This window comes from Phodopus roborovskii, unplaced genomic scaffold (genome assembly GCF_943737965.1).
Source record: "Phodopus roborovskii unplaced genomic scaffold, PHOROB, whole genome shotgun sequence".
Taxonomy (NCBI): Eukaryota; Metazoa; Chordata; class Mammalia; order Rodentia; family Cricetidae; genus Phodopus; species Phodopus roborovskii.
This window is the reverse complement of record NW_026126409.1, coordinates 14,913,272-14,938,434: the sequence shown is the minus strand read 5'-3', so window position 1 is coordinate 14,938,434 and position 25,163 is coordinate 14,913,272. Positions and strand designations below refer to the sequence as shown.

The 25,163-nt window shown below is 41.1% G+C and overlaps 1 protein-coding gene across 1 annotated transcript in view; it reads left to right on the top strand.

Annotated features, from left to right (window-relative positions):
* The window catches only part of Csmd1 (CUB and Sushi multiple domains 1), a 1,460,794-nt gene that overhangs the window by 1,142,270 nt on the left and 293,361 nt on the right, over nt 1–25,163 (top strand). The gene's annotated exons all lie outside the window — the stretch shown is intronic.

Genomic DNA, 25,163 nt, shown 5'->3' with positions numbered 1-25,163 from the left:
AAAGCAGTAACCAAATAAAAAGAAGGCCATGAGCCTGGCTCTATTCACAGAACACATACTGATCTAAACAGAATTTGCAGAGGATTAGCAGATAAAGTCCTGAAAGCAATAAGCCACTTAACTGGATTCATTAGGTGCTAGGTGAGTAAACAAAATGCTATTGTGTTTCCCTAAACCAGCAAAGAGCAGCAAATGTGTCACTTTCATAGTCATTCAGACCAATCTTCGTTAATCTAGGCAAATAGGATTGTTTTTAACTGGGACCTGTAGGGTGCTCAAGGAAGAATAGGATGAAAATTCAGGGCAATACCTCTTTGCTATCCAGAGGACTCAGACAACTAAGACTCCCACTCTTAGCCTGATGTGGGTGCTGTGGAAATCCCACTTTGGATTGGTAGTTGCTCAGTGACAGCATTTGCCTGGAATGTTTGAATCCAGGCAGATCCATCCCCACCACTTTCCAAACATTCCTCCAAGGGTTGAGAGCAATAGACCAAATTATTTCTAAATGTTTTTGGGAAGTTGAATAAACCAAATATCTAAAGTGATGTTGAAGGGGAAAGGAGAGGGGAGAGAAGATGTCTGTCCAATGTGAGGTTTTACATCATGGCTCCAGTCACCAATGGGACATGGAGGAAGGGGACACTTGGAGCTCTGAACTGGAAGAGGTGCCACAGTAGGAGCTAACAGACAGACTCCCCACACGGTGGGGTTTTAACAGTATAGAGACTATCCAGGAGAAAGAACAGCCCTTCTCATCTCATAACTAGAGACAGAACCGTGGTTATACACAGGGCTCAGACAACAAACATTTAATCAAGCTATGGATGTTTAGAGACAGGGATCTGTTTCACACTAAGAAATAATCCCCTAGACCTGCCCTCCCAAATTCAATTGTTGCTAAAAATAGGCGAGCTGGCTCTAAAAATGAGAAATGCTCGCTGCATAAACGATCACATGCAAATATGAAATGATAAGCTATATACTAGAAGGAAGTGTTTGTAAATTGAGTGACTAATAAATACAAAAGGGACTTGACATCTGAGGCTGGAGAGATGATGCTGCAGTTTAGACCACTGGCTGCTCTTCCAGAGGACATGGGTTCTATCCCTAGGACCCACATGGTGACTCAAAATGGTCTGTAGCTCCAGTTCCAAGGGTCTGCTGCCATCTTCTGATCTGCAGTACATGCATGCACATGGAACACATGAACTCATACGGCCACACACATATACATAAAAGTAAAAGATAAATTTTAGAAAAAAATTAAAAAGAACATGCCATCTCAGTGGTACAGACCTTGAGTACACACAGTTAGTAAGTAGGCAAATGATAGAAACACAAAAGAAAGTGTATATTATGGCTATATGGAGAAAAAATGATCAAAATGGCTATTTATTGAGGAATGTGAACTGAAATAAAGTGACCTTTTATGATATATGCTATCTGAGTTAGTAAGTCAACAAATAGTGAAGAACAAGATGCTGCCAGGCATGTGGAGGAAAGTGATGGGTTGACCACTACTGAATGGGAAATAGGACAGATGCTCTTGGAAGCAACTTGGAGATTTGTTCTACTATCTAACTATTCAGTTATGCTGAGAAACAACAGTTGCTGTCCGGATATTTGTCTCAGAAAAACCAGTAGTTGTGATCACGTAACAGTATCCCACTGAGAGGAAGGTTTATAGCACTTTAATTCATGAATGAAAGCCAGAATCTACCCGAGTCATTTAAAAGACTACCCAGGCTGTGCCTATTGCAGAGAACATTACTCGGCAATGAAAAGGAATATGCTTGAAATCCCAAGAGAACTCCAGTTGCTTACTAAACAAATGCAACCACAAAGGCTCCTACTGTAAGATACATTTGTGTAATTGATGAAATGATAGATATCAGTGTGGTAGTAGCTCGAGGCTTGAGGATGTACTGAGGGCTGGGAACACAAGCAAGATGGCTGTAAAGACCCAGTGGCTGGGAGCTGTGCTCCTGTGGCTGTGTCTGCACTGTTTCCATGTGATAGAATGTCACATTGCCTTGAGTCTTCTGCTTTTAATCACCAGAACTCAAAGTTCATTTCAATATCATATCACTAGTACACTAGCAACATAAGGACAAAGACAGTCACATATCTCTATCACCTGAGCACTTCTCTGGAGTAAATGCACCAGTTCTTAGCTCTCATGTGTGAATATGAGACATGGGCAAGCAGTGGTTTCCTTGGTCAGTTGTGATGAAGACTATCTCCTTTCCACTAAGATCGGGAGAGGAAAGTATAAGTCTATGCCAGGCATCTCACCTCTGTAATCAAGCTAGGGGGAGCAAGACAGTAAGCAGCACTCCTCCATGGTCTCTGAATTAACTTCTGCTTCCATGTTTGTACACCGTTTGACATGGAATTGTAAGTCAAATAAATCCTTTCCTCCCAAATTGGCTTTGGCCATGGTGTTTCATTATAGCAGTAGTCACCCTAACTAGGGCATATGCACTACTCAGATCTTTAGGGAAGACCAATGCAGACTCAAGATGAAATACATTTTTTCTCAGGGCATATATGTGTATATTTATGTGCTCTTGCATACACATTTAACAGTAAATGCCAGTTCTCTTCCTTCCCTGCTATAATCAATTACACACACACACACACACACACACACACACACACACACACACCCTCAGACATGCATGTACACACCCAAGGGACACTGATCCATGACCATGTACATATCACTATGAAAACGTGAAAAACACAATTCAGTCAGCAGCTCTGTATGGCCAGACTTGCCATCCACTGAGGGTCTATGCCATTGGCTAGTCATTATAACCAAAGTGTAAGTTATAAGTTATAGAAAGCAAATAAGTGACAGTCCTCACACTTGATCTCATAGCCATCTTCATGCTGAAAATCCAGTGGACCAAATTTATTTAAAGATACTTTATTTACAATAAATTGCATATATTTAAAACCATACTATGTGATGAGTTTTGACAGCAGAGTTCATTCCTTTGTGACATTTTAATTTCCAAGTCCTTAGAACATCTTTGTGTCACCTTGACTGACTTGGGACTTGTCAAAAGATGTTTTCTCAAACATCTGTGCATCTAGTTCTATAATATTCCCATTTAGCTAACTGTAAATAGGAAGGCAAGAGTTAGACACATCTCAGAGGGCAGGTTCTTCTACTGTTCCCAGGGATTCCACTCTTTTGTCAGTGAGAATTAAACTGGTCCTAAGAATTGCACCCTATAATCAGTCACAGCAAAATGACTTCATATTCACCTTTATTATTTTATTGTTTTTATTGCCAGGTTTATGATGGGGATACCGAACAGTCACTGAGATATGAGCTGTGCAGGATGTCACACTGCTTTACAGGGGAAAGTCTGCCTAAAAACAAGAAAGTCAGGGTTCAAAGAGTAGCTGATGATGACGAGGGAGTTGGCACATCATTGACCAGGTGTGATGTGAAAGACACAAGCATTCTAAGAATCTCATAGCATCTATGGTTAAGAAATCTGGGACATGGCAAGGTATGGTGGTGTATGCCTTTCATTCCAGCACTTGGGAGGCAGAGGCATTTGGATCTCTGTGAGTTTGAGGTCAGCCTGGTCTACAGAGTAAGTTCCAGCATATCCAGGACTGTTAACACAGAAAAGAAACCCTGTCTGGAAAAACAAACAGGCAAACTTCTAGGATCTTTTAACTTGGTAGTTTAGGATGGAATCAAAATGCTTACTTCTTTTTTTTTTTTTTTTTAATTCTTAGTAGTATTGAAGCCTGAGGCATTTTCTTTTTCTTCCTTTTTTTTTAATTTAAATTTGAAAAAAGCTTGTTTTATATGTCAATCCCAGTTCCCTCTCACTCTCCTCCTCCCCTGTCTGCCCCCCCCCAACCTCTATCCCATCCTCTTTCTGCTCCCCAGGGAGGGTGAGGCATCTCTTCAAATGGATTTCAGGAGTTGAGGTCAGTATTTAGCTGTGGTGTCTGATTTTGCTTCCATAAGCTACTGGATGAGGACTCTAGGATGGCATATAAGGTAGTCATCAATCTCATTATCGGGGAAGGACATTTAAAGTAGGCTCTTCACTATTGCTTAGATTGTTAGTCGGGGTCATCCTTGTAGATCTTGTAAGAATGGAAAAATACAACCTAATTCTCCACTGACCACAGGAAGCTAGAAGTTTAAACCTTAAATTCCATAACCTGCCCTCAGCCTGTAAATAGGCAAAAGGTTACATTCTTTGTTGTACTCACAAGACCTGTAAGTAGGTGAGCCTTGTCGCCCCACCCAGAAACCTGCGCGAATGCAAACCTCTGGGTCTATAGAAAAAATGGATTGGTCTATGGGACACGGGCTTGGATGGTTTGAATTGATTGGTCTGCACGGCACGGGCTCGGGATGCTATGAGATGATTGGTTTAAAATGCTTGGGCTTTGTTGTAATCCTATAAAAGCTATCTTACTTCTGCCCTCGTGGTCCTTAACTCTCTGCCCCTGTGTGGCACATGACTGTGGACCCCAGTGTACTTGGAATATAAAAGACCTCATGTTTTTACATCAAGACAGCTTCTCCTGAGTGATTTGGGGGACCGCCTTTCCTGAGTCAGGGCATGAGGGTCCACGCTCCACACTCTGTGAGTCTTTCAATCTCTGGACATTTCCCTAGTGCCAGACTTCTCTTTAAACCTGTAATGGCTCCCTCTACAATGGTATCTCTTTCTTGCTCTGCTCTAGTCTTCCCCTGACTCAATCTTCCTGCTCCCTCATGTCCTCCTCTCCACTTTTCTTCTTCCCTCCTCTTTCTCATAATTCCCTCTCCCTTCCCCACATGCTCCCAATTTGCTGAAGGTGTTTATCAGCTGAAAGAGTTCCCTGGTAGAGTTTTTCAGGTCACTTATATAAACTATCATACTATCTGCAAATAGTTTGACTTCTTCCTTCCCAATTTGTATCCCCTTGATCTTCATTTGTTTTCTTATTGCTCTAGCTAGAACTTCAAGTACAATATTGAAGAGATATGGAGAGAGTGGACAGCCCTGTCTTGTTCCTGATTTTAGAGGAATAACATTGAATTTCTCTCCTTTTAGTTTGATGTTGACTGTTGGTTTGCTGTATATTGCTTTTATTATGTTTAGGTATGTCCTGTTATCCCTGATTTCTCCAAGACCTTTATCATGAAGAGGTGTTGGATTTTGTTAAAGGCTTTTTCAGTATTTAGTCAGATGATCATGTGGTTTTTCTTTTTCAGTTTGTTTATATGGTGGATTTATTGATGGATTTTCATATGTTGAGCCATCCCTACATCCCTGGGATGAGGTCTAACTTGATCATGGTGGATGAGATCTCTGATGTGTACTTGGATTCTATTTGCTAGTATTTTATTGAGTATTTTTGCACCAATGCTTATGAAAGATATTGGTCTTTAGTTCTCTTTTCTTAGTTGTTTCTTTGTGTGGCTTGGGTAGCCTTGTAAAAAGAGTTTGGCAATGATCCTTCTGCTTCTATTGTGTGGAACACTTTGTGGAGTATTGGTATTAGCTGTTTTTTGATTTTCTGGTAGAATTTTGCACTGAAACCATCTGGCTTTGGGCTTTTTTTGGTTGTGAGACTTTTGATAACTATTTCTATTTTATTAGGTGTTATAGGTCTAAATTAAATTGCTCATCTGTTCTTGATTTAATTTTGGTCAGTGGTATCTATCTAAAAATATTGTCCATTTCCTTTATATTTCCAAATTTATGGAATACAGATTTTCATAGTATGACCTGAAGATTAAGATTCTCTGGTTTTTCTCAGTGCCCATTGTTATGTCCTCCTTTTCATTTCTGAGTTTGTTAATTTACATGTTCTCTCTCTGTCTTTTGATTAGTTTGGATAAAAGTTTGTCTATCTTGTTGATTTTTTTCGAAGAACCAACTCTTTGTTACATTGATTATTTATATTGTTTTCCTAGTTTCTACTTTATTGATTTCAGCCCTCAATTTAATTATTTCCTGGCATCTACTCCTCTGGGATGAGTCTGCTTCTTTTTGTTCTAGAGCTTTCAGTTATGCTGTTAATTCTGTAGTGTTACTATTCTCCAGTTTCTTCATGTGGGCACTTAGTGCTATGAACTTCCTCTTAGCACTGCTTTCAAAGTGTCCCAAAAGTTTAGGTACATTGTGTCTTCATTCTAGGAAGTCTTTAATTTCTTCTTTGACTCAGGAATGAAGCAATTGTAAATTGTTTAATTTCCATGAGATTGTAGGTTTCTGCAATTTGAGTTGTTGTTGAATTCTAACTTTAAAGCATGGTGGTCTGATAAGATACAGGAGATTATTCCCATTTTTGTTTTTTTTTTGTACCTATTGAGGTTTGCTATGTTGTTGAATATGTGGCTGATTTTAGAGAAGGTTCCATGTGGTGCTGAGAAGAAGGTATATTCTTTTGTGTTTGGATGGAATGTTCTATAAATGTGTGTTAAACCCAATTAGATCATGACTTCATGACTTCTGTTAGTTCCTTTGTTCTTTGTTAAGTTTCTGTCTGGTGGTCCTGTCTAGTGAGGAGAATGGGGTACTGAAATCTCCCACTATAAGTGTGTGAGGTTTTATGTGTGATTTGAGTTTTGGTAATGTTTCTTTTATGAATGTGGGTGCATTTGTATTTCGGGCATAGATGTTCAGATTCGAGACTTCGTCCTGATGGATTTCTCCTATGATGAATAAGAAATGACCTTCTTCATGTCTTTTGATTGGTTTTAGTTTAAAGTTTAATTTGGTAGACATTAGGATTGCTACACCTGCCTGTTTCTTGGATCCATTTGATTGGCAAATCTTTTTCCAACCTTTAACTCTGAGGTAACTTCTGTCTTTGCAGTTGAGGTGTGTTTCTTGTGTGCAGGCCTGTCTTCATATTTATTCAGTTAGCCTGTGTCTTTTTATAAGTAAGTTAAGACAAATAATATTGAGGGATATTAATGACTATTGATTGTTAATTCTTGTTGTTTTGGATTTGTTGTTGTTGTTGGTATTGTGTATAGATTTCTCCCCCCCCCCCCATTTTTTTTTTGGCTGTTGGTAAAATGGGTTTTTTATTGCCTGTTTTTGTGGGTGTAGTTAACTTCCTTGGTTTGGAGTTTTCCTTTCACAACTTTTTCCTTTCACAACTTTCTATTTGCCTGGATTAGTTTTAAATTTTTTTTTCATGGAATATCTTGATTTATCCATCTACAGTGATTGAAAGCTTTGCTAGATAATCGACTCGGCTGGCATCTGTGGTATCTTTGTGTTGGTGGAATATCTATCCAGGTCCTTCTGGCCTTCAGAGTTTCCATGGAGAAGGCATGTGTAATTCTGATAGGTTTGCCTCTATATATTACTTGTCCTTTTTCCTTTGCTGCTCTTAATATTCTTTCTTTATTATGTATGTTTTGTGTTTTTATTATTATGTGGTGAGGGAACTTTTTTGTGGTCTACTCTGTTTGGTGTTCTGTAAGCTTCTTGTACTTTCATTGGCATGTCATTCTTTAGGTTGGGAAAGTTTTCTTCTATGAATTTGTTGAATATGCTTTATGTACCTTTGAGGTGGCTTTCTTCATCTTCTTCTATACCCATTATTCTTAGGTTTGGTATTTTCATGGTGTCCCATATTTCCTGGATAAATTGTGTTAGGTATTTGTTGGACTTCAGATTTTCTTTGGTCAATGAATCCATTTCTCTTAGTGTATCTTCAATGCTTGAGAGTCTCTTTTCCATCTCTTGTATTCTGTTGGTTGTGCTTGCATCTGTAGTTCCTGATCATTTAGCCAGCTTTTCTATTTCCGGCATTCCCTCAGAGTGTGTTTTTTACATTGCCTCTATTTCAGCTTTCATGCCTTACACTGTTTGAATTGCAATTTTTTGTTTATCTTTTCTACCATTTCTTTTGTTAGGAGTAGTTTTCCCAGCAGCCTGGTCCCAGAGCCACATTAGCCCCAAATAACACACAGAGATGCTATTAGATACAAAGTTGTTGGCCTATTACTAGTGTTTCTTATTAGCTAGCTCTGTCTTAACTATTAACCCATTTCTATTAATTTGAATATTTCCACATGGTCTTATCTTACCAGAGAGAGAGGGTGTGGACCTCTCCCTCTCTCAAGTCTCTACATCTTGAGTCTCCCTCCTATATCTCCCAGAATCCTCCTTGTCTCTTAGTCCTGCCTATCTTGCCTTCCTATTTGCCAACAGTGCTTTACTTACTAACCAATAAGAGAAACATATTTACAGGATGACATCTCCCATCATATTTTGTTTATGGGATTTTCTCATTACCTCTTTGAGGGGCTCTATCATTGTCATAAGGTTGTTTTTAGGGTCATTTTCTTCTGCTTCATGTAGTGAGATATGCACTCTACATGTACCTGTTGCACTGACAATGCCCGTTTGGGTGGGGAGAATAGGCACAGATGTGAACTGGGAGAACTGGGTCTGCGGTTGGGAACCCCAGAGCCAGTCTTTTGCTTCCTGATCTGTGACTGATAGCATCTGGAGGCATCCTTGGGACAGGAACCTGGCAGTCATCTGTTTCTGTTGTAAGTGATTTTTCCCTGAATAAACATCCTTCAGCCTATCAGTTTTCCTCAATCCTTATTTATCCATGATAGCTTCATCTGTGTTAGTTATGATGTTCAGGTCTTGCTGGTGTGGAGACCCTAGACTCTGGTGGCATTCGTATTGATCTTTCTGTTGTTGATTGTGTTCTTATATGGTTGTCTACCCATCTTTTCTTCTAGTGTATATGGTGGGGTCTCTTCCTCTCCTGGTGGGTATGGGACCAAGGTTTTCTTCCAGTGGTTGCAAGCAGGTCCAGTACTGTGAGGCTCTCATTTTTCAGTGGGTGGAGGCTGGACTAGGATGCTGGCAAACTCTGAATGGGCTGGTCCACTGATATATGTTCCCCTGTGCATAGTCCGCAGTCCTCAGGAGGCTCCCAGCAAGGCACTGGAAGGTGGGCTCCTCCTATGGATGGAGGCACGACTAGGATGCTGGCAGACACTGGATAGCCTGCTCGTTGGGACAGGTTCCCCTGTGTGTGTGAAGTTCCCAGGCCTTTGGAGGCTCTGAGCAAGGTACCAGAAACCAAAATGGTAAATTCTGAATGGGTTATTTATGGGAGTCAGCGAATCTGTTATTTTCATATTGTGGCCTCCCTTCTCTACTCACTGTTTTGTATAAATAAAATGACAGAGGTGTTTCCATAGCGCCCAGAACATTTCCCTTTTCTGATAACAACCAGAAGTCCTTCATGTTTTTCACTTTGCATTTGAGTAGACTTTTCCTTAGCTCACAGGGTTTGTGGCTCCTTGGGCTTTGTGTGCTCAGCCAAACTTTTCTGCTTTCTTGTAACCAACATGTCCTTCTGGATCTCTCTGGCTAGTCCTGGGTACCAGCTTCCAAAGATTTATACTTGCTGTGTTGACTACAATTTATATAAGATCTTAAACATATAATTTTCACTGTGTTCATCCTGAAAATGAGCACAAGGGCAGCCAAATGCAGTTTTATTGCTTCTAATTATTGCATTAAAATGCCTACCAGCACAGTAAAACTTTACAGAGGCTTTACTGTTCCTTTTATAAGTACAGCACAGATACGACCTGACAATGACTAAATACTGGTCTTTTTAATGCAATATAAAATCAAATTAATAAAGAACTCACTGTAGAAACAGGAGTTATCAATGAATGTTGTCAATCATGGGGCATGTGTTAGTTACTGAAATTTTTGGCCCTGTGCAGAAGTCTTCTTCAAGTGTAATAAAGGATTTTTATCTGTGCAACACACAATTGAGATTAAAACAAGCTGCTCTAAGTCTTAGCACTGTAGCGTGTGTCTCCAAGGTATCATTGAAACTGTGAAGAGTGAGAACTAATATTTTAGAATGAAAAAAAAGCCATGCTAACCAGAAAATGTGCACAGTAAATATACCTATAGCCCTTAAAACACAATTTTGTTAAGCAGGCATGGTTGTCCATATATTTAACTCCAATACTCAGGAGGCAGAGGCAGGTTGATCTCTGTGGGTCTGAGGGGCCAGCCTTGTCTATAATGGAGAATCTGAGAACATCTGGTACTATACATTGAGACTCTGTCACAAAAAAACAAAACAAAACAAAATAAAAAAACAATACAAAAGATAAAAAAATGCAAAGCAAATTTTCTTTAAATCTCGAGTAGGTGTAGGTTTGTGTCTTAGTTACTTTTCTGTTGCTATGATAAAACACCATGACACAGGCAACTTATAGAAGGAAGGGTTTATTTGGTCTTATGGTTCTGGAGGGTTAGAGTCCATCACTGTCATGCCCAAGAAGCATGGCAACAGACATTCATAGAGACTAGAAAATTAAGATGAGAGCTTACATCTTAACTGCAAAAAGGAAACAGAAATCATGCAAAATGATGTACCTTCAATGTCTCAAAGCCCGCCCCATTGTCATAATTCTTCCAGTAAGATGACAAATACTAAACCTATATAGAGCCCAGTGACTGGGGACCAAGAACTCAAATGCCAAAACCTTTATTGGTATAATGAACAGCTCATTCAAACCATCACAGTTTGTACAAACTTGCTAAGATTGCTACACAGTGCTAAGCAATCCCACCTTCACACATGGCTTTATCACCATGGAAGATGTGCATTGCAGAAGGTCAAAGGTTATACTGGGCCAGTCCTCCTTAACTTAGACACATGACACAGTTGAATTTGAGCATGCAACTTAAAGTCAGACTCCTTAGACTCCACCAAGGTTACAAAACGGACAGGGAAAAGAAGTAGGACTGGGTTTACATGGTCCATTGTGGAGAGTGACACATGTCATACATCAAGCCACAGCTTTGGTGGTGGTGTTTCCTGGCATAGCAGCCTCTTGCCTCATTGAGCTGTAGCATAATCAGAATTCCCTTTTACAGAATGCACATGACTACTTTGGGCAGTTGCAAAACACTGAGTTTGACAGTTGGTACTCTGTCAGAGACTGCAGAGATAGGATACCGAGTTCTGGATCCAACTCTCCATTATGTCATCCTCAGAGGAAATAAGACACACAGACATAACCCTGCACTGACCTTAGCTCTCATTTTTTGTTTTAATCAAATCGTACTCCTGTGAAAAACAAATACAGCATTCTAAGCATGATGCCAAATTCTTCACCCCAACACCTCACTTTATCATGATTCCATCGCATGTTAGCAAGCCCAGGCCACTGCCACAGTGCTCTGTTGTACCAGGTGAAGTTATGGGCACAACAGACAAGGTCTCTGCTGTGGGAAGTCGTGCTGGTTCTGTGGCCCTGTCATGCTTCATACACAGGTGGCAGCAGTGACTTGAGCACAGTACCAAAGGACCAGGCAGTGGTCCCAAAAGATGGGACAGTTATCTAAGAATGAAAAGATGCAATGGTTATCTGAAAATGTTGGGAGGAAATGTATGACTTCAGAGATTTTTGAGATAAAGCTATAGGAAAATGTAGATTGGAGAGCTGGTAAGATATGGGAATGTGTACAAGAAGCTTTTGGTTTACACCGTCGTAGTCTCCCACGGGGAAATAGAAACTGTCTGTGATGAGCTTTTCACTGCAGCACCCTCCATCCTCTGTGGTCATGAGATCTATATCTGAGGAGAGATGGCAGACCAGTGCAAAGCTGGGTATGCACTCTCCATGGCATTGCTTGCATCAGAAAGAGAGAGAATGAGGAGCTATGCTGTTGGCAGCACAGAAACCCCTTGCTCTGCTGGAGTAGGGGACAGCTGCCACAGCTTTCTAAGAAACCAGTGTTTTGACCTCTTTGAGAAAATATCTGCTCAGCAGCTGAAGCAGTGTAATCTCTAGTTTGTTAATTAAAAATCCTGGAGAAACAAGGGTAAAATCTTAACACTCATTTAGGGAATATCATTTAAATGTACTGATTTTGCTACAAATTAGAAACACGCATTAACTGTGTTGTTGTTGTTGTTGTTTATTTGTTATATGCAGTACTGGGAATTAAAACCATGATGTTACTCATGCTAGATAGGTGCTCTGCCATGAGGTAGATCTCTGACCCTCTTTTTATGTTTTGTTTTGAGACCAAATCTGCTACATCACCTAGACTGGCTTTGATTTTTCTCCACAGCCCAAATACTTCATGAACTTGAGATTGTCCAGCCTGAGCCTCACCCCCCCTCAAGTAACTGGCAAACAAGTCTGTGGCACCAGGCCAGGCTGTAGATTAACTGTTTGTGGTGATTTGAAGGGCACAATCCTAGTGTATCCCTCATGTTATGCAGAAGCTACTGTGTGAGAACGGACAGGATAGGGTATGACATGATTTAAGAGTCCCTATTGGCAAATCCCTTTCATTCTCTGGCCAGGATCTGAGGTTATTTGATGTTGATGATGCTTAGAGTAATTGTTAATAGTATATTTATGACTAAATGTAGTTTTAGTATTTAGTTCCATTCATTTGGTACTTATAAACAAATAAATATATGTCTGCTGTGTGTGTGTTGTGTGTATGTTAAATGTATGTGTGAGTGGTAAAGACCAGAGATAGCAATCTGGTGTCTTTGTCCATATTTCTACACCCTATTCTCTTAGGCAAGGTCTCTCACTGAACCAGGAGTTCACTAATTTGTCTAGCCTAGCTGTCCATCACAATCCTGGGGTCCCACTGTCTCTGTATCCCCAGAGACAGGATTAAGATGTATATTGCTATGCATAACTTTTTAAAACATAAGTTCTGGGAATCCAAATTCATGTCTTAATGCTTTACACAAAACATTTTACCTATCGAACCATCTCCCCAGATGTTTACTGAATACCTGTATTCAAATAAGTTTCCCAAATGCTTCTGGAATCAAAGATAAAGCTGTGGATATATTTCTCCACTGACCAAGAAGACTAGCCCCAGATCTCATAGTAGTGTTGACCACACAGGATAAGCCTCAGCACTGAGTTGTGTTCACCCAACCTGGTCCCACCCTACTACTGACAAGGGAAGTCAATCAACAGTGGGTGTGGACAGGAAATGATATAATGGGGTGGGCACTTCTCTGGCTAGACTTCTACATATCCAGGGTGAAAGTTCACATCTATGTTTCCTGTTACCCACAGTGACAGCCCACAGTCATGCTTTACCATATCCACAGTGACAGCTGTCAGCCACACTTCCACATATCTGTAGTGACAACTCATGCTTGACTAGTCAGTGTAACCCAAACATGCTGTGCTTAGGAAAGCTTTATTATACACGATACCTTTTCTGTCATCTTTAAAATTCAAGTGTGTAGCAACTACCCCCTTCAACAGAAGTGGTTTCAGGAATCCATCCTATTCCCAGACTAATTTGCATCCATCTTCTGGGTTATTTTCTTCTATTTATTCCACAACACTGGGTCCTTTCTCATGAACAACAAGGTGCTCGTTTCCTGAAATGCATATAAAAACCACCTTTTAAAAGATGAATTGACAGGTGGTAAAATCAGTAGATGCCAAGAAGCAATGCTTTCTATTCCCCTCAAATCAAATATTATTATACATCAAAGCTAGACTTGTAATTGGCATTTTTTGCCAAAATTATTCATGTGAGACTAAAGAGTGCACTCCAAATACAACAACTGGATTTATTTAATAAAATAGGTATTTTAATTTCCCATCTGTCACTTAGAATTTTTCAATTTGTCCAGGTCTCAACCTGGGCCAATAATAGGATTAAATTGACTGTGCTTCATAGAATAGGACTATGATAAAAATCTGTAGATAAATGCAACCTTTTACCTAGAACTGCTATTTAAAATGCTGTTTTAAATCTGCCATTCCAGGCTGGAGGCTTCAATGACTTGAGGGCAGGATAACTACTCTCTCAAGTGAGTGTGTATCCATCAGAAAAGAGACGTATAGTTAGGATAAGCATGCAAACACTAAACTCTATGGAGGTCATTAAAATGATTTTGAAGATGGCATGGGCTACAAAGATGCTGATGATAGGAAATAAGGTTTCATTTTGGAGAAATAACAGGGACCACTCTTTGTTTCATGCTTTTAAGAACTGCTAAACAAGATATGGTCAGTGCATCACAAAATAAAATGAAAATTATGTTGGGCTATGCATATACAAGGTAGGTTTGTGCATCTATTCCATGATACTCATGTATTTTAAATATCAACTTTTATATGATATATGTATATGCACATATATATGTATATATAATCATAGGATTTAATTAAATTAAAGATAAATATAGGTAATTGTAAAACATATTAGTGGGGGCTGGTCTTAAAGAGCACCTATTATGCTCCAGTTTCAAAAGACAAAATCCCTTTACAGCTATGATGGATATAAAGCCAGAGACAATGAAAGCTGAAACCCTCCCATCAGGAATGAGTGTGAGCTGCTGTAGACACAGGGGATTCCAATTAACTGAGCAAGTGGCATCTAAGTAGAATCTCCATAGAACAGTGTTGTCGACACAGGGCAGAGGGGCTGAGTTGTTCACAGACAATGTGGATCTGAGGAGAGTTGACACTGTAGGAGTCTGAAGTGCATTTCCCCACCTCCATCTCAGAGGAAGGGACAGAACTTAGCACAGATACTGAAGGTGACAGCAGAATCCAGACCACAAAGGGCTTACATTCTATGAGAAACATGAAACAAGGATGATGGTCAGAGCCATGAGCATATCTTCCCAGTTGCAGTCATCCTGGACTTGTTGTTTGGGCCACAGCATAAGGATTAGGTTGAGGACATGGGTGAGACAATGAGAATGGAAAACTGTGGTTAGGACTGAGGAATGACCTAGACCAGAGACAAGAAGCAATGTGGCATGTTTGGGACTGTCACAAGACAAATCTTGTGTAATGAGTTTTGAAGCAATGGGATAATATTTGGTGACCCATGATTGGATAGCACAGCTCCTTGCAAGGTTTCAAAATAATCATTTAGCATGTAGCCAAGATTTAGCATTTAGCGAAGCCAAGATGGGTTAGTATACAGCTACTACTGAAGTCTTAACCTGGAGTTTCAGGAAAGGTGTACTGGTCTAATCCTAAGTCTTTTAGTTTATAGAGGTGCTTAGAGCCAGACCAGGTGGAGGAACCAACTGTTCTACCTCATCACAGATGGCTCATCTATAGCACTGCCAGAGGTCCCCAAAGAAAAGGGTGATTTCTGATGTTCATCCTGCAATTGGGGAATGCAATTGTGGAAGGATCTGGTCCCATTGCTTCTTGGAGAGCTGTGGGAAATCAGGGTGATATTCATACTTTGAGACATAATATTCTTAGTGAAAATAACAGAGCTATAAACCTCCTCCACCTAAGTACAGTTACCTCCAGATAAATCTAATTTAAGGTAAAAGTAATGCAAGTCAATGTGCATTCAATGCACAACCACATTGGAGAGTCATACACTCAAGCTGAGCTACTGCAATCCAACACTCCTTAACTCAGGGTAGAATAACTGTCATGAGGAATCAGTACAGAAGAAAATTCCCAAGTTAGTGGCCAACTTAAGAGGAATTAAAATAAAAATAAAAAACAGGACTAATTTCTGATTAACGACCCATGACTAAGAACATTAACAAATGGAAAGACAAGGGGGATCATATTCTGTATTGACTGTTATCAGAAATACTCATAGCCTACAATAGTACCTGGGCTGAAGAGAAATAAGGAACAAGGGGAAGGAAATGTACAAGGACAGGTATGGGTCTCAGTGGCTTCTACAGGTGGCTTCATGTAGAAACAGATCCTCAGAGCTGAAGGTGTTATCTCCATAACAGAACTTATTGTAGGCCAGGAGGTGTTGGGAAAAGAGACCTGTAGCAGCAATGTCTCTAGTGTGGTTGATCAAGGAGAAGCATGGCCATGGTTGATCTGGTCCAGCTGTAGCCAATGCTCAGCTCCTGGGAAGCAGGGCTCTTGTGACTCAGTGCAGAGTAGGTGTGTTGAGTGGCATCAGTAAAGACCATACAGTCTGGTCAATGATCTTCAGTCCTCTAGGTGAAGCTCACAGCATAGGTACTAATGACCCACCTATTTGTAGTGAGATATCCATCCTGCCTGCACCTGTTGCACTGACCATGCCCTTTGGGGCGTGGGGACAGGTGTGAGATGACCTGGGGGGATTAGGTCTGGGGTCCTGGACCCTAGCTGACTCTTACTTCCTGGTCAGAGACAGCATCTGGAGGCATCCTTGGGATGGGATCCTGCAGTGGTCATCTGTTTCTGGTAAAAGTGATTTCTCCCCATATAAACATCCATCAGTCTACTGTTTTCTAGATTTTTATTTAGCATGATATTCCTATTCCATGCATTCCAGCCACCCCCATGCTTCTTAGTAGAGAACTGATCAAGTGAGAACCTTCACTGAGCAAGAGACTGACTGTGCCTCATTTATTTCCATGGCCCTGGTAGAGGGACATGTAGTTACCATCAATCCTGATGTTCCCAAAATCCCACTTCTCTCCTCTTAAATAATCATCAACTGTTTTTCATATGTTGTTCACATAGTGTCCCCTCCACTTTTATCATTTCTTCCAATTAGTATCCTTCGGTATTCCATAACCGTTGTCTTTGCCAGGGCTCCCCGGGGCCCTGAAACCATAGGATGCCTGTGCATAGATGAAGAGGGGAATCATAAGGATGAATTCATGAGGGGTTATACACCAGAAGACCCACCAGGGTCATGAAATCCAAGGCCTGAAATCAGAAGTGATGCTTCAAATCCTCTGGTTTGAAGGTCCGAGAGGCATTGATGACCAAAGGCAGGAGATGGTGGAGGTCTTGGCTCTTTGAATGGAGGGTTATAGTACATGTGTTTGTGATGTTCTGTCCCTTCATGGACTTCATGATATCTATCCACAACAGCAAAGACAGACTTCTTCTCTCTCTTCTTCTTCATTCTCTTGTTCCTTTTCCTATTCTTACTCTCTCCATCCTATTTCCCCTGTCCATCTTCCTCTTCTACCTTGCTCTTTTTCTTTCTCCTTGGGTTTTTGAGATAAAGTTCGGCCTTATACTACAGGTTTTCCGGAAGCTCACAGACATCCTTCTGGTGCACTTGTCTGAAGGCTGGGAGTATAGGTACCCAGCTTCAATGCAGGTGCTTCACCAACTTCTCCATTTTCCTTTCTGTCTTCTCTACTCCCATCATTCCCAGCTGTTGAGGAGCAGACCTCCTTTGTGGCTGAGGAGCTGTATGGCATTTTACAGTCTGGCCAGGGTAACATGCAAAAGCAGGCATCACAGCTTCCAAGTTGACAGGATGAAGACACATGCCAGCTTCCCAACGATCACTCCCTTCTAGCACCAGAGAACACTGCTTCCCTTTGGAATGCATAAAACAGTCTTCCAGTAAGATGTGTGGTCCTCAGATGGCACATTTAGGAGCTCTTGTCAGGAGGGTGTCTCCTCACAGCTCTCCCTACAGGCCAGTCCCATCATCCAGAAGTGCAGATCAGTTAGTTAGGAAACCTGTCAAACAGCCTGCCCATGGAAAGGACCCATTCCAACCTGGTTGAGGACTCCTGTGTGAGGGAGAACAGCTCATGACACAGGCTGGCCTTCAGTAGCTGTCTGTAAACACTGTGTTTTTTGTTTAAGTCTTTTTTACAGTTTGCTGAAGTTTTGTTTTTTTTTTTTTTTTTTTTTTTTAGTTACAGTTTGTATATCCTTATTTCCTGGAATTCTGAGGTTGGATGTGTTTGGAATGTAAGCAAGGAGGGGTCCTCTGTGGCTCTCAGTTGTTGTCTTCTGTCTGCTGAGCTAGGACCTTATGAGCTCTTTGCTGTTTGCAGCAGGCCTGGGGACTCTTCCTCAGCTCATATGGATGCTACCCAAATGGATTGGGGTGAAACCGAAGGCTTCATTTTAAGCAGTTCATAAGAGCAAATGTCCTGCTTCCAAATACTGATTTATTCCAGGATGCAAGTGGGGAGAACATCCAAATGGGAGCACTGGTATGCCAGGAGCATGGTTTAGTTGACCCACCAGGAGAGACACTTGTACTGGCACCCTGTGTTACCAGGGGAATGGAGAGCGATATGCTAGGATAAGATGACATTTTTATGAAGACACATCTCTAATGGAGTACAAGTGGGAAAATGCAAGCACTGCAGTTTTGTAGACACAGACTGATGAAGCCCCTGCAGGCAGACCAAAGCCGCATCTCTGGAAATATCTGGGCATGCTCAGACACACAGGCAATTATATAGAAATCACCTGGGCATGCTCAGACACAAGACAATTTTATAGTTTGGTGCTCAAATATGGGGACTGATGGATGAGAAAAACTGAATGAAATTAACCTTGAAAAATGTTTAAACTCTGCATGGCTACATACATCCTTACTTTATTCATGACGTTATGTCAATATAACAGACATTGAGTAGGTGTCTCGCTGCACACAGTAGGTGTAGGCTGGGCATCCTACTGCACACAGCAGGTGTGGGGTAGATATCTTATTGAATACAGTAGAGTCCAGGTAGGTGTTGTCCTGGATAAGATACAGGGTATTTCTTTGGTATATTCAGTATTGCTGGTTTAGTCATATGTTCAGAAGTAAAGGCAACAATGCAAAGCTGTTACAGAAAATCCATAAAACCTGGCTCTACAAATGAATGAAACATATATCTAGTGGTCACCTTAGTAAACAGAAAAAACAAGCACATTAAGTCAGCCTCAGAATGAAAAACATCACATTTTCTGTTATTCCCATGTCCTTGACTTTGTAGAGAGATAAAGTCATAGATGAGAGGGTGACAGGAAAATTGAGTCAGAACTTTACTGGGGAAATGTGAGGGCAGTGCAGTGCTGGGGTGCTCAGGGCTTTCATATGCTAACTCAAAATTGGCTTTCTGATACCTTGTATAGTAAAACTTGAAAGTAAAAATGGAAAAAAGAGAGTACACTTGTCCCTGTCAGTGAACACTCAGGTCCTGCATTAGATGAAGCACTGTGTTCTTCTTGTGTGTCAGGGGCGGAGAGATGGATGTTCAGAAGCAATGCTAGAGGAAGAGCTTCATGGCTCTCCAAGCCTGAGAAAGCAATGGCGGGTGGGGGCTCTATCCAGGGCCAGGCACAGAAATGGCAGGAAATGGATTATCAAACCCATTCCTCACTTTAAACCTGGTATTTTAAATCTGTAATGTGTGCCTTTCTCTTCTCTGTCCTAGGGTCTATGACAGTCCAAATGTATTCTAGGTTAGCAACTTCAATAGTGCCTGAGAATTGTCTTTCAGCTTCCAAGGACATCCTTGGCCCTACTGGTTTTACCATAAAATTAGGGTGCCTGGTTTTATTTATGATTGTCTGACTCATTTTGTTTTTTCATTGCTTCAAATACAGTATTTTTGTCTGCCTGTGTCAAAATCCCTCTAGTTATGTTGATAGATTTCTTTCAGAAAGAACATTTGCCTTTGCTTACCATGAATTATCTCCCAACTGATTCTGAGGAGAATCATACATTCATTTCTATTCTTTCTAAAAACTACACATAAATCACATGTATTACCACATGCATTAGAGCTATAGTGGCTGAAGATTTCTGAAATACTAGGAGGCAGCCCTATCTGAGAATCTTCCCTTTCATTGAATGGAAATTTTGATTAAATTTAAATTCTTGGAATTTGTTTATTTATTATTTTTTTCACTGACACTTAGATGTAGAAGCTATAAGTGGCCATATGAAGTCCATCAGAAGGGGAGAGGCCAGTTCCCTCCTTGCTCTTTCTCCATGTGTATGAATCTCTGACATCATGGTTCCAGGCTCTAAAAGAGGAGGGTTGGACCAGGATGGCCCTTTACAAAGGAAGCCATGGGGGATAGAAGGACCTAGAATGAGTTTCTAGAAAGGTTGGAGGCATAATTTTTCATGGATATTTTGGAGGTTAGTGCAGTTGTTTGGAATGTTTTGCGCATGTGTTTATTTTGGGGAATGGTAGGTGTGAGATAGACAACCTACTACACAGAGTAGGTGTTGGATAGATGTCATTCTGGACACAGCAGGTATGGGATAGGTGTAGTATTTGATAGAGTAGACTAAATGCTATTTTAGAAAGAAATTATCGACACGTGTGTGGGAGCCAGAGGTCAACCTGAACAGGTTGTTCAGAAGGTATCCACATTGGTTTGTAAGGTGGGGTGTCTCACTGACCTACGGCTTGTTGGCCACTAAGACCTTCCTGGTGATGGGAAAACAAGTATGGGTTACCACACTTGGCGTTTCTAATATATGTGCTGGGGATCCAAATTCAGGTCCTAAAGTTTGCACAGAAAGAATTTTACTAGTGAGTCATCACCCCAGCTCTTGGCAATATTTTTTGTTTTTGTGGTAGTGGTGGCAGTGGGAGCATCCATGATGGTGATGGAGGTGGTGGTGTGTGTGTCTATGTGTGTAAGTGTGTGTTTGTGCATGTGAGTGTGTGTTTGAGTGTGTGAGTGTGTGCATTTGTCTGTGTGTGTGAGTATGTGCATTTGTCTGTATGTGTGAGTGTGTGTGTGCATGTGAGTATGTCTGTGTGTGTGAGTGTGTGTGAATGTGTGCATGTGTGTATGTATGTGAGTATGTATTTGAGTGAGTGAGAGAGAGAGAGAGAGAGAGAGAGAGAGAGAGAGAGAGAGAGTGAAGCTACACCATAGCTGTACAAGCTGGGCTACCCCTGAGGGGATCTTGGACAAGGACTATCTGCCTACTTGAAGGCATAACATCTCCTTTACACTTGAAGTGTGACCTTCTTGGACTATATGTCACGGCAAAGGGAAGAGACTGTCACTGGCTCCACACCTGCATTCCTGTGCTCTACAACACTCCCCCATTAGCCTCCCCTATGTGAGGGAATACTGCAGCATTTTTGGAACTTTTTGATATGCGTTAGTTGACTTGTCACCAAATGAAACCCTGATTGCCATTTGGAGATCAAATTCAGGGTTCTGTGTGGCAGATTTCCTGTGACCTATAAAAAAGTGGACTGTTCACTCCTGAGATGACTTAGCTGTTTGTGCTAGTGGAATTTATCAGCATGTTCATCACATACTTTGCAGATGCCAGCCAGTCCTCTGTGGTTATTTTGGAGGGGCATGTGTAATGAACTAATGGTCTTTTTGTATGTGAATCATTGCTTTCAGCTGATTCAGAGAGACTATAATTGGGAAGCTTCTCAGCTTCTCCCTGGATCCCACACACATTCCATATTTATCAAAACCTTTATTGACTGAGGTCAGGGGATTGTTTGAATTAGTTGCTAATTTGTGCCTTCAGCGTCTGTACTGGATTCCAGTGTTCATGTGGCCTGGAAAAGATGGATTCTCACGGGAAGGATGGATTCTGTCCACACCACCACAATGTGTGCACCTAAGATACACTATTCACTCCCTTGGGTCCCCAGGGAAGGGGAAGGACCCTGGAAGCTTGTCATGGTGTTGGTCCTCACAGATTCCTCTGTTCTGAGTTGGGTTCTCAATTGTCCAATTGTTCTTTACTGTCTCAGCTGTGCTCTTCAAGTGGATTGCAGTAAAGAGTCCCTGGCTGACTGGGACAGAACATTCACCCAGAAGTGTCCTTATATGTGACTGGGCAGACAGGTGCAGAGGAGGAGACTAGAGAAGTACCCTGAGAGTGCTTGCTATGCTCCCCAATATGGATTGCCTCTCATTCTCAAATTCCTAACCAAGAGGGGTAATATTCAGAATCCAAAACAGTCTTAGAGGTTCTCCATCTCAGTAACTCATAGCTTGATGGAGGAGGCCTAGAAAAATCCCTTCCTCTTCAAGTTTTCATTCTAAATACAAAGAGTTGGAAACCATGGGTGTAGTAATAGAAGGTTGAAGTAAATGAGAAAAGTAAGTAGAACAGGCCCAATAAGGAACACTTCACTCACAGCAAGGGAAGCAAGACAGCTAGTGAACCTGATTTGTGGTATAGTAACCTCCTATGCTAGGTATCAACTCTGAGCCCCATAACTGCCAGGTATTGGGTGTCTTAAACACAGGCACATTGAGGGCAGGGCCTAGGTCTATATGCTCAGATCCTATACCCTGAAACCTTTTCAAATCCTATTGCAAAGTGTTTGACAACAGGCTGGAGTGATGGCTTAAAGTTTGGAGCATGTACTATGCTTATAAACGACCTGAATTTGGTTCCCAATACTCATGGCAGGAGGCACACAGCCACCTATAATTATAATTCCAAGAGACCAGATGTCTTCTACATCCATTATACCTATGTTCATAAACATGTACCATATATATATATATATATATATATATATATATATATATATACACATACATACATACATACATACATACATATATTGTGGTAAATAAGAATCTGGGAAATGATAGGCTGATGGATGTTTATTCAGGGAGAAATCACTTACACCAGAAACAGATGACCGCTGCAGGTTCCCATCCTAAGGATGCCTCTGAATGCTCTCTGTCTCCAACCAGGAAGCAAGAGAGAGCTGCGGTCCAGGACCAAAGACCTAGTCTCCCCAGTTAGGCCCTCACCTGTCCCCATGTCCCAATGGGCATGGTCAGTGAAACAGGTATGGGTGGGGTGGATATCTAGATATCTCACTACACACACACACACACACACACACACACACACACACACACACATATTTTAAATTAATAAAATTTTTGAAATGTTTGTCATAGACTAAAACATTCTCAAGAACTGGAATCATGTTAGCATAAAAGTACAGCCCACACATTAGCAAGAACTATGCCAAGAACTATGCATGGCCAAGCATCTCAAAGATCTTCATACTTAGACAATGGCAGGTGCCAAGTGGAGTGTTCAAATCTGAAAGGGTGAGACTCTGCCATCATTCTGAAAGTATATCTCATGTTGTGTTCAAGGACAAGTTCACAGTGATGTGTTTCACTGAGTATCTGCATGCCTCTGGATTAGTTCTAGAACCTTTGAAGATCTTCAGAAAAGAACAGTCTATACATCCCCAAAGAGGAGGGAAGGGATACAGGGGAGTAAAAGGGATGGAGAGAGAAAGAGGAGGGACGTCTCACTTCTGAGAATCCCTATCCTTAGGGATGCATATGGAGGTCCCCAAAACACAGCACTTGTCTCAGTTCATTCTGAGCCAAATATGAGTGACAAATGACTTCAGAACATGATCCAGTTTCTCTTACCATCCAGTCATTTACCATTCTAAAAGCTATTGCCTGAATATTTATAACCACAGGATTTTTATAAAAAGAAACAAATCAATTAATGTAGGCAATCACAGCAAAGTTGGAACTCTGCCATAGGTTCTTGGTGCAATGTGATGGTTCTCCTGGCTTTGGGGTTGGTGAAAGTTCATGGTTTGTGAAAGGATACATGCCAAGAGTTTTAACTAACCGTCATATGGATGTTAGGTCAGATACAGGGGTGTGTGGCAAGTGGCTACTGAGGGCTCTAAAGACAGTGTGAGGCAAATTTGGTTTGTGTGCTATAGATTCATACTCCCCATCATCCTCAAGATCTAGTCTGTGGGCTCTGCGGGAGACGTCAGGTCACAGAAAGAAGTGCCATTTAGACAGAAGGGAGGGGGAATATTTGAGCAAGAAGGTTCAGTAATGTCAAGCTAACCCCTGTCACCTCTGGCTGGTATGGGTATCGTCACATGGAGAGGCCATAGTGGTAGATTCTGACCTAGAGAATTTGAGCAAAACACATAGCTCAGCAAGTAGCCATTTGTAGGTTCCTGGTTTGAGACAGCTGGGGAACTCCTAAAGGGTCAAAGAGTTGAGTCTAAGCCATTGAGGCCCTGGCATTATCATGGTGATTAACAGCTTATGATAAGCAACATAGGGTAGACACAGATGTCACCAAAATGGTCTTACATTTGCCTGACACAGGCTGAGAGGTACTGAGGTCAGGGCAGATACAAGGACTATACAGCAGGATGGATGGTAATAGTTCTCGCTGGTGACCATATTTATGTGATGCTGTGTGCCCAGGGGTGTTGTATTAAAACAATAATTGTGGCATGGTTGGTGAGGGGTGTGTGTTTATTTGGGTAGGACTGCATTTTGTAGGCCAAAACCTGTTAATCTACTAATTATCAGAGTTTATCACAGTATTGGAATAGCATTTCTAAGAGGTTTGCCTGCTCTGTTCCCCACAGCTACCTATTTTTGTGGCTCCTCTAATATGCTTTCTAGCATTCTGTCTGAGGATACCATCTCATGTCTGTAAACATATTGCTCTCTCCTGATTCCACCCAAGATCAGGAGAGATGGGAATTGCAAGGACAGACTCAGGTGTCAGTTCACTGTTTTGATTTATTTGTGTCTGAGAACTGTTATATCAGCTTTCAAAAATGCTCACCTACATTCAGAGGGTAGTGAACTCCATTGGTGCTTTATTAAGTCAGTGTTTGTATACACACTGTAAAGTATCAAATAAAAATACATTTTAGTAGGAAGAATGTTAAGGCTGCAATATCTTTCTAAGAAACACATTTATAGAAAAGATATTAAGATGTTCCAAAAGAAATACTTGGAAAATATTAGGAAAAATTGAGGTGAGAATTGAAAGTGCAGAATAATTTTAGCATGGCTAAAGGTGATAGTAAAAAAAAAATCAATGGATTATCATGGAGACCCCAAGAGCCTTGGGCACAGATAGTTCCAGGAGACAGGAGAGCCATATCAGAAAAGCAGGCAGCACTAGCCCAAGGCTCTTCATTCTGTAATCACATTTCTAGGGAAGGGTTTTCTCATAGCATTTGTTTTCTCTGAGAACTTGGATCATTTATCCAAGTGTGAATTGTCTTTCCAAGAGAACACATCAATGTTGTCTCCAGGATGTTACAGTCCATTTGGATGGGGACTTAATTCCATATGTGTAGAAAGAGGTTTGACCCCCATCTCTGTAGAAAGGTTAGACTTCATCTCTAGAAGGAGAGGTTTGAAGCTGTTAATCAGTGCACTTGGATCCTCTTCTATTCTTTTGAATAGAGGGATGCTACTCACTGTGGAAGTTGAAGCTCTATAGAGTCTGCCCTACTGTTGCTAGACTGTGTTAAATAATTGCAGAGAATTTTACAGGCATGGGTTATTCCAGGTGGCAGCAGAGTTGCTTCTAGATAGGAACCTTTGCATCTATGGCAGGAGAGACAGGCAGATATCCCCTGGCCCTTAGAGTATAACCCTT